Here is an 8,653-nt window from a genome sequence, read left to right as displayed (position 1 = left end):
TTTTAAATCTTTCTTACACTTTCTTTCAACCCAGGTTGTATTGAAACATTTATACCCATCATTTATAACTGCACATAGCAAAAACCCAGGGCTAGCTTTATGGACGAGAAATTTAACTCTTTGTTCTTTCTCTCTCTTTCCCTTCTTGCTATGGGCTTTATGAGGTTTTATGCCCTGAAAAGCTTTGTAAAACCTTTGGAGAGTGGGAAGTTTTACTGAGCATATTTTGCCTTGTGTGCATCCACACTGTGCTGCTGCTAAGTTGGTCAATGTTGTGTTAACTTGATCTCAAACCACAGAATTTCTGTCCCCTAATTTTTTTGACAAAATGGCATTCATGGTGTCATCTCAGGAAAATGGATGCTCTTTTTTCAGGTGTTCACCGTGAAGGAAAACTCAGAGTTCCTTCTTCTTGTGAGCATTCATTTATCCCAAGTTGACACCGTGAACGCTCCGTTATCATTGGTCGGAAATTTACAAGACAGCTGGTCAGAGGTCTGAGGTCCTGCGAGCGCACCATTAGCCACAGTGGAGATCATAAAGGCTAAATAAAACTGGCTAGAAAGCACAGTTTGCAGCCATTTTTTTTTTTTTTTTTGGGGTGGCCAATTTTATTTTTTATTTTGACTGGGCAGTGAGTTTTACATTTTCAAAAAGGACATTAGTAATGGTTTTTACGCCAAAAATGAGTGCCCAGAAGAATCTGCAGCAGAGTGTCGATTTCCATTAAACCCAACAGTGAGGTTGTACTATGTGCTATTGAAAATAATAAAAAAAATGCTTTAAAACCGCCTGTGTTGAAAAAGACTGACTATCGTTTAAACTATCATGGAAGCGGACACACATGCACACATTTCCTACACCCACACACACCAGATAAAGCTAATAACACAGGCACATACCCCAGACACATTGCCCACCCATAATATCAACCCCCTAGTTGATACAAGTCTGTGTTTAAAATCTGCGTCCCTGTGTGTGTGTATGGGAAAACCTGCTGTCCAGACAGCGGAAGTAAGCAGTCTGCTCCCTCATTACCCTTGAAAGAGGCTCATATGGCGAGTGGGTGATATTAAAGTGGAGGAGGTGAACATGGCTCGGAGCCAGTCTACGTTTCATCCTCTCTACCCGAGTGCGATGCAGCAGTAGTTGGAAGCTCGCTCCTGATGCTGTAACCTGTGCAAAAATATATTTAAAATAGAGTAAATTACATAACACAAAATGATGAAATAGCAAATATATGTTATTCAAGCCCATTGAGATTTTGCTCTGTTAATCACATCACATATTCAAAAGGAGACGCATCACTTGCAAGATTAAATCAGACTCTCTCCTCATTTTCTTTAAGATTCAGCTGCTGTTTCATCCAAGTTTAGTCGGAGACTTGAAAAGCTTAAGTATTCCCCTCTGACCGCACTGAGTTCAATTTGGTCTAATGATGGATATTTGTGCTCTTCCTCCTTGAAACCAGCGTCTGATCCCTTCCTGTGATATAGAGCGGGAGGTTAGAGTGAGCTGAACCCGGGAGAGGCTGGATCTCTCTTTATCTCTCTGTTTCTCTCTCTACCTATCTGTCTCGCTCACACACACATATACACACACCGGACTCGGGTGTTCAGACATAAAAGGAGTAAATCATGCAGACATATCAGGGTTTCTGCAGTCAGCCTGGTTGCTGTGGCTCAGGTCCCATTATGCTGTGTTTCTGCTCTGCTCCCTAGCTGGACATAATTATGTTGTTAGACGGCTATTAACCGAGATGAGCGGTTGTTAACTGGTCAGGTCAAACACGGGCTAACTGAGCTCTCCTGGTCACACTGAATGTTAGCAGGTGAGCGCCTGCTTAACAATCACTCACGCAACCACAAATGACTTTGCAAATTGATGTACTATAACAAATAATTACCACACACTCTGTTTTAGACATCACTTTGTGCATTTACTAATGTCCGCCGCTCCACCGGGCAGTGCTTAGGAACTCCGAAAATCTTGTGCTGAATCATGTGCATCCATTTCATTAATTAGGGGGTCCATTATGTGTCCAAAAAGATTTTTGTTGAGCTTGTCTTTTCTTCAGAAACTTGGACTTGCATCCAAATTAGTTCGCTTGTGATGCATTCACTGAATATTACATTGTGTGCCTCCATGCACCGTGGGATTTATTAAAACTAAACCTCCGTCCTGGCATATGAGAACATATAAATAGGTTCTATGAGTTGCCATATATGTAGTGTTGTGCGTAATGTGTGCCACCTCACAGAGGCACACTGCATAATATTCAGCGGTTACATCACTCCCTGTGTAACCCCACAGAAGTCATATATGCATTTATGTAGCAGGAGACAGGTTTTCTGTGAATAAATCCCATAGTGCATTAGTGTTGGCCTCACGTGATGAGGAGGCAGCAGATTTTGGCCGGTGCATTTTAATGGAGGATTAAGGTATTATTCAGTTAAAGGACCTTCTCGCTCTCTCTGGGCTTGTTTGCCAAAGGGTTTAACATTCCTCTGTGTTTCTGCTTTCTGCACCAGCATCTCTTCTTCTCCCTTTCTCTCTCTCCCTCTATCTGTTTCTGTCTCTCTCTCTTTCCACACATGACCTTTTAATTATTGATTTTTGACTAGCTATGGCTCATCTCCCCTCTCAGCTCTCTTCCTCTTTTCCTCCATCTCACTGCAGCTCTATCTTTTTCTCTCTATCTGGGTCTTTTTTTTTCCAACATGAAACTCCACACGCAAGTAGACACAGCCACACACACACAAACACATTTACCCACATACACATACACACACTCTTTCCCTTTCGTTTGTCTTCTTTCCCTGACTTTCTGTATATTACCATAACTAGCAGTAGCTGCTGGCTGCAGTGTCAGCAGAGGAAACGGGGAAGGTAATTCATAGCTGGCTGTCACGCAGGCTAGAGGTGAATGAGCACTCCCCTCCCCTGAGGAGACAGCAAGAAATTAGTCCAGCAGAGGAGCCCACAATCATCTATAATCTCGCACCTTCCTCTGCAGTAATGACGAACCCTCACACACTCTCATTAAACACAGTGACGGCAGCCAAATGCTCCTTGCTCCGTCATATTTGCACAGGAGCGACACTTGAAGCTCAGACGGAGATGAATGGGGATTTCTCAAGATGCGTCTCCCCATAGCGAGCTCACCCGCAGCTATAGGTGCGAATGAGTAATATTTGGACAAAATTGCATATTACTTCACTAAGGAGATAATGCATCAGTTCTTGCTCAGGGATGGCAGTAAGGGAGGATGTTTGTGGAAAGCCCCTGTCACGCTCACACCCACAAGAGGACGGGACTGTGAGCTAGAGTGTGTTTTCCATATAGCAGCAGCCCAGCCCTGCGGGACTGAACTGTAAATAGGCTGTCATAACTCCCTCTGGGCCTCTGTCAGGAAACCAAGGAGCACTGACACACACACTCACACTAAAAAACACACACCGAGTAACCCATGCACACACTCATAAATACACAGATGTATGCGCACACATAAAAATACACAGACACTCAAATGCGGGTATGTAAGATGAAAGGCTTGCCTCTCCAAAAAAAAAAAAAAAAAAAAAACATTTCAGGAGCTGAGAAAAACAGCTTCGCTTTTTGACACCCAGGCATGTTTGAGTTTATCTAATTGGTTGAGAATATGTTTCTATAAACTGAAGATCTGTATAATTTTCTCAGCTCATGGAAGAGCGAGGAGCACGTAATCCATCGAAAGAGCTAGGACGTTTTCCTAACAGCGCCTGTAAATACACACAGACACAAATGTGCAGGTGCACACACACAAACACACATTTGTATTGGTATACTTGTAAGGATGTGATTCATTCTGTGACCCTTAAGCTTAACCCTTAACCTCAAGTCTAACCTCAGTCTTAAAATAGCCCCTTAAATGAGTGAGGACCAGCAAAATTTCCTCATTTCCTCATTTTTCTATCTTTGGTCCTCAAGTATAGAAACACAAACTCACACACATTCATGCCAGCCAGACTACTGCCAGGATACTCGCAGTTCAAAATAGGCATTTATATAAACCCACCCCCAAAAATGCTCCCAGCTCCACTCCTCATCTCTGCTTTACCCCCACAAGATAATTCTGTCCTGGGTATTTTAGGAATCTGTCTCAGGATAAGATAATCCTGGGACAGCTGCTCTCTAATTTTAAGTGGAGGGCCGGAGGATATGGGTGTCACACAGGGAGCCAAGAGCCGGCGGATGTTCCAGTTGGTGGAAAAAAAAGCTGCAGGATGCTAGAGTGAAACATAGGCTAATGTACGGGAGAATCTTGTTTTTTTTTGTTTTTTTTGTTTTTTTTCCGACACAGTGTTCCCACGGGCCCAAGGGGGTCAGGAGCCAATCTCAGGGCAGAAAGTGAACAGACAGTCCACTCATGATTCACTCTTACAACTTCATCCCCTGTTGCCACGGCAACAGCACCTGCAGACCTGCAGACAGATTAAAGCGCATGCCGTGACACCTCCAAAACACTTCTTATGTGTTGTGAGAGTGAGACTGGACGGTGTGTGTGTGCAGTGTGTGAGGTCATTTTCACTTGAGCACATAAACAGATAAATGGTCAGTAAACAGACATATGTTCTATGAAATTTTGTATGTGTAAGTGTATGTGTGTGTGCGTCAGTGTCTATGGACTGTTTACAATGATGGCCCCTGAATTACATCACTGATTGATGAAATTGATTCAAAACCCACCCGCTGATTGGCAAACGACTGGCTGGTCAATCACTCATCAGCCTCTACTAATAACAGGCGCTGCTGGTTAGAGCTGCTGTTGTGCAATCACTTCTATTTGAAACGGTTCTATTCTATACATCATCAGCCTATTGAATTTATTGTTGCTGTTGTTTCCATTTCTCTATTTCTTTGAGGTATTTCTAATATAAGTACAATGGATTAATTGCTGTGTGATGTGATGGCATGCTTCCACAGTACTGCTTCCTTTCCATTCATGCAATTAAAGCCCACGGGGATTGTATTGGCATTTGCATTTGCACATTCTCACATGGAGGTCATGCAGGGTGGTGTAGTGGGGAGCGAGGCCACCCTGCAGCCAAAGGGCCCGCGTTCAAGTCCCCGTGTTGGCAAACAATCCCACACTGCCGAAGGGTCTTTGAGCAACAAACTCAATTCCTGCCAACTTCCAGGGCTGCTGTTTTGTTGTGGACCCTGACCACCGGTGCCCAGAGGCGGATGAATGAAAAAAGAACCTTCTTATGAGGATCAATACTGCGATATCAGGAGGAGCCATGTTTGCACATTCAGAGAAGAAGCACAAGTCACGCTAGGGTTATCTCAGATACATTTGTGCTACCATAAAAGGAAAAAACCCACTCTGAGATAAGCTTAGCATTCTGTGAAGTTCAATGTGTTTTATGATGAATTGTTGTAGTTTCAATAATCGGTGTACCCACTTTCCTTCAAACTGCCTCGTCTTTTACTTTTTCCTTCAGTTAGAGATCTACACCTACATTTACTACAATGGCTTTTGACATTGAGGGTGTGTGTGAGGCTGTTGTGCTCAAATGTGTGTTATATGTGTGGGTGGAATGAAAAACAGCACTACTATTGGGAAGAAAAAGTTTTCCAGTCGAGAAAAGCAATAGCCCCTTGCTCAGAATGCAGCATGTCTTGTGGCTGCATTGTATTCTGGTCTATCGAGGCCACTGTCAGTGTAGACTATATCTGCCTCTTCTTTGATGGATCTCTCCTCGTACGAGAAATATGATAGCTGAAAATATCTGGTATTATTATTGCAGCTCTGCTGGATATATCTGAACATGATGTCACGTCGGCTACATTTATCCAGTTATCCACTGGAATAAGAAAAATACACCACTAAACAACAAATGGGCCCAGAAAATCAAGATATATTGCAGCTGCTTTTGGTAAACTGTATAAAGTGTTTTCAGGAAGATTTTTCCTTTAAGCTGTTTAAGGCCAAATTTGGTCTGCTGCTGAGACATAAAACAATGTTCAGATATGAACGGGGGATATATACGTATATATAATACAGTGATATACAATATTTTTACAATAGTAATATGTAGGTATGTATGAATGGTTAAAATGGATTGCCAACATGCCATCATTTGTTCCAGGAGAAATTTAATGCATAAATCTATATCAGTTCATATGAAAAGGTGACACTTCAAATCCCAGCATCTTTGAATTAATGTCCTGTTTTTAATATGAAAAAGTCAGTCACTCTATTTACCACCATTTACTACCAACACATAAGATTGGCAAATTAGATCAATTAGATTTACACATTAGATCTATTTTTAGCCCCCAAAACATGTTAATAAATGTTTTTTTTTTTTTCTGTTCAGCGGTGCAGAGTGACATCAGTTCTTTAAATTATGTGTCAATAAGAGTGACAGAGCTAGTTATCATAATCTTATGAGGGTTTCCAGTGCGGAGCTGTACCAAGTTAAAAGGCTTGGTGTTGCTGCAGACAGCAGCCTCGTGATGCTCTAACATGATGATCACAACAGGCTCACAGCTCCCCTGCTGCCGCTGGTCGGGGGTAAATTCCATGTCAAGACAGTCGATGCTTTAACAATGATCGCAATTCTCATCATGGGCAGAACCAACGCAGTGATTATTTTTCCTCGTCAGCTGAGTTCAGATTGGTTTGACCCCTCCCTCCTCAAGCTGACCCCGTCCAGCCCAGAGGTCAACATTTGCTCTCGGTCAGCAGCTTCTGCCTTCTGCCCTGCGCAATGAGCCAAGAGTTACAATGTCAGAGCCGGCGTCAGGTTCCTATAGGCTACCGACAGACGGTCGTAGTGGTGTGATGGATGTCCCCTCTGCCAGCTCCTGCTGAGAACGCTGAGTCATTCAACGCATTCCCAGCATTCAGCAGGCTACTGCGCCGGCCTCACCGCTCCAATTATTTATCTTGGGTCAAAGTCGGAGAATAGCTCAGCCCTCAGTGGGTCACAGTATCTCCTTTTATCCTGCTGTAATAGTGAGATTTGGTTGCAATGCACATGAATGTAAATCCTAGGGCTCGGTCTTTTGACAAGTCTTGGATGAACAGAGTTTAAATTGGTGAAATGTTGGAAATGCAGTACAAATAACCCATTTTTTCACTCTCTCAGAACATATTGAGCTGATGTTTTTGCTGTACAGACTTCAAGAAAGAAAAGACAGTAATAAATACAACTTTGAACTTGAGAGCTTCGAGTCCCTTTCATTATTCAATGTCAGAGCTACTGCTGGCTGTGCATCTTTTTTCCCCCCTCCCCAATCTCCTCAGGGAGGAATTTTATCACTTTAAGTTTCTTCTTTTTGAAGTCCTCCACGGGCTGCGATCCCTCCTGCACCAGGTACATTAAGATGAGAAGGGTAGTTTGGGGAATGTTATCAGGCAGGTTTTGGTCTTTTTTCATATCATAAATCACTCTGGAGGAAAATAAAGTGCAAAAATGAATCTGATCTTTTAGAGATGAAAAGGACAAAACTTTATCGAAGTGGCACATCGCGCAGAGGCATTCGCACTGTGGATTCCTGTCAGACTTTCAGGTCTGACACACCAATGCAGTCAGCTGCACCACTTGTATTATTGTTGTAGCTGGATCCATTGTGAACATTGTCTGAGTATGCTCTTTCTGCAACAGCAACAACAGCTGTCATGTATATTTCAGTCAATATGATGCATAGTTCTGGCCTGATTGCATAGTGAGAATCTCTTTGTTATGGCAGACAGTTATAGGCTGCCTCATAAGGCAAGAGTGGAAAGTCTGATTCATAAATAGTAATACATTTATAACAGCTCAGACTTGGCCTGCTTATATTTGCAGGTCTATGACACTTCCAGTTGGAGTGACTCGGTCCTTTGAGGATATATTCTCTTTAAACGAAAGCTTGATGGCACACGGGCATATCTAGAGAAAGATCAGTGTCTATCATAATTATAGCTCAAGCAGTGATTTTTCAGTCCATTGTCATTTTCTGCAGATAATGAATCTGCTTTATTACCATGACACAATCATTCTGACTCTGACAGCCTAGAAATGGCATATTACTCCCACCAGTAATCAGCACACTCAGACATCATGATCAGGACATTTTCACTTGGATTATTTTCATAATCACAATCAAAAATGTTCTGCAAAGCATTTGCCCTACTGCAGTTCATTTAGTCTCATTCTGTCTTAGATTTTGTTTTTATTCAAACAAGGGAACACATTTTGACAGTGGGGTATGATAATCCCATTTGTTTTCAATGATAATCAACTCATTTCAAGAATTTTCTTGATTCCAGCTGGCTGATCTGGCTCATTCTGACTTGTTCCCACATATTTACACTTCTTTCTAGAAAACTTCCTGAAACAAGTGAAACTGCATTGAAAACAGCATTGTAATGTCTTATTTTTTCCACGTTTTTAATCAAAGAGTATGAGACTAAATTATTTCATTCACAGTGTGACCTCCAAGTTCCAGCAGATAGCATGTGAGGGAGGTCAAGGAAGCGAAAAGCAGCTCAATACGCGCAGGTGGCGATGCGCTCTCGACCATGAGACTGAACACACGTCTAAATTCTTCCCACAGTCTTCTGCTCCTCTGCACATAAAAAAGCGTCTCTATGTGAAAACCAGAGATGACATCCCCA

This window comes from Myripristis murdjan, chromosome 7 (assembly GCF_902150065.1).
Source record: "Myripristis murdjan chromosome 7, fMyrMur1.1, whole genome shotgun sequence".
Taxonomy (NCBI): domain Eukaryota; kingdom Metazoa; phylum Chordata; class Actinopteri; order Holocentriformes; family Holocentridae; genus Myripristis; species Myripristis murdjan.
Note: the sequence above shows the minus strand (reverse complement) of the source record.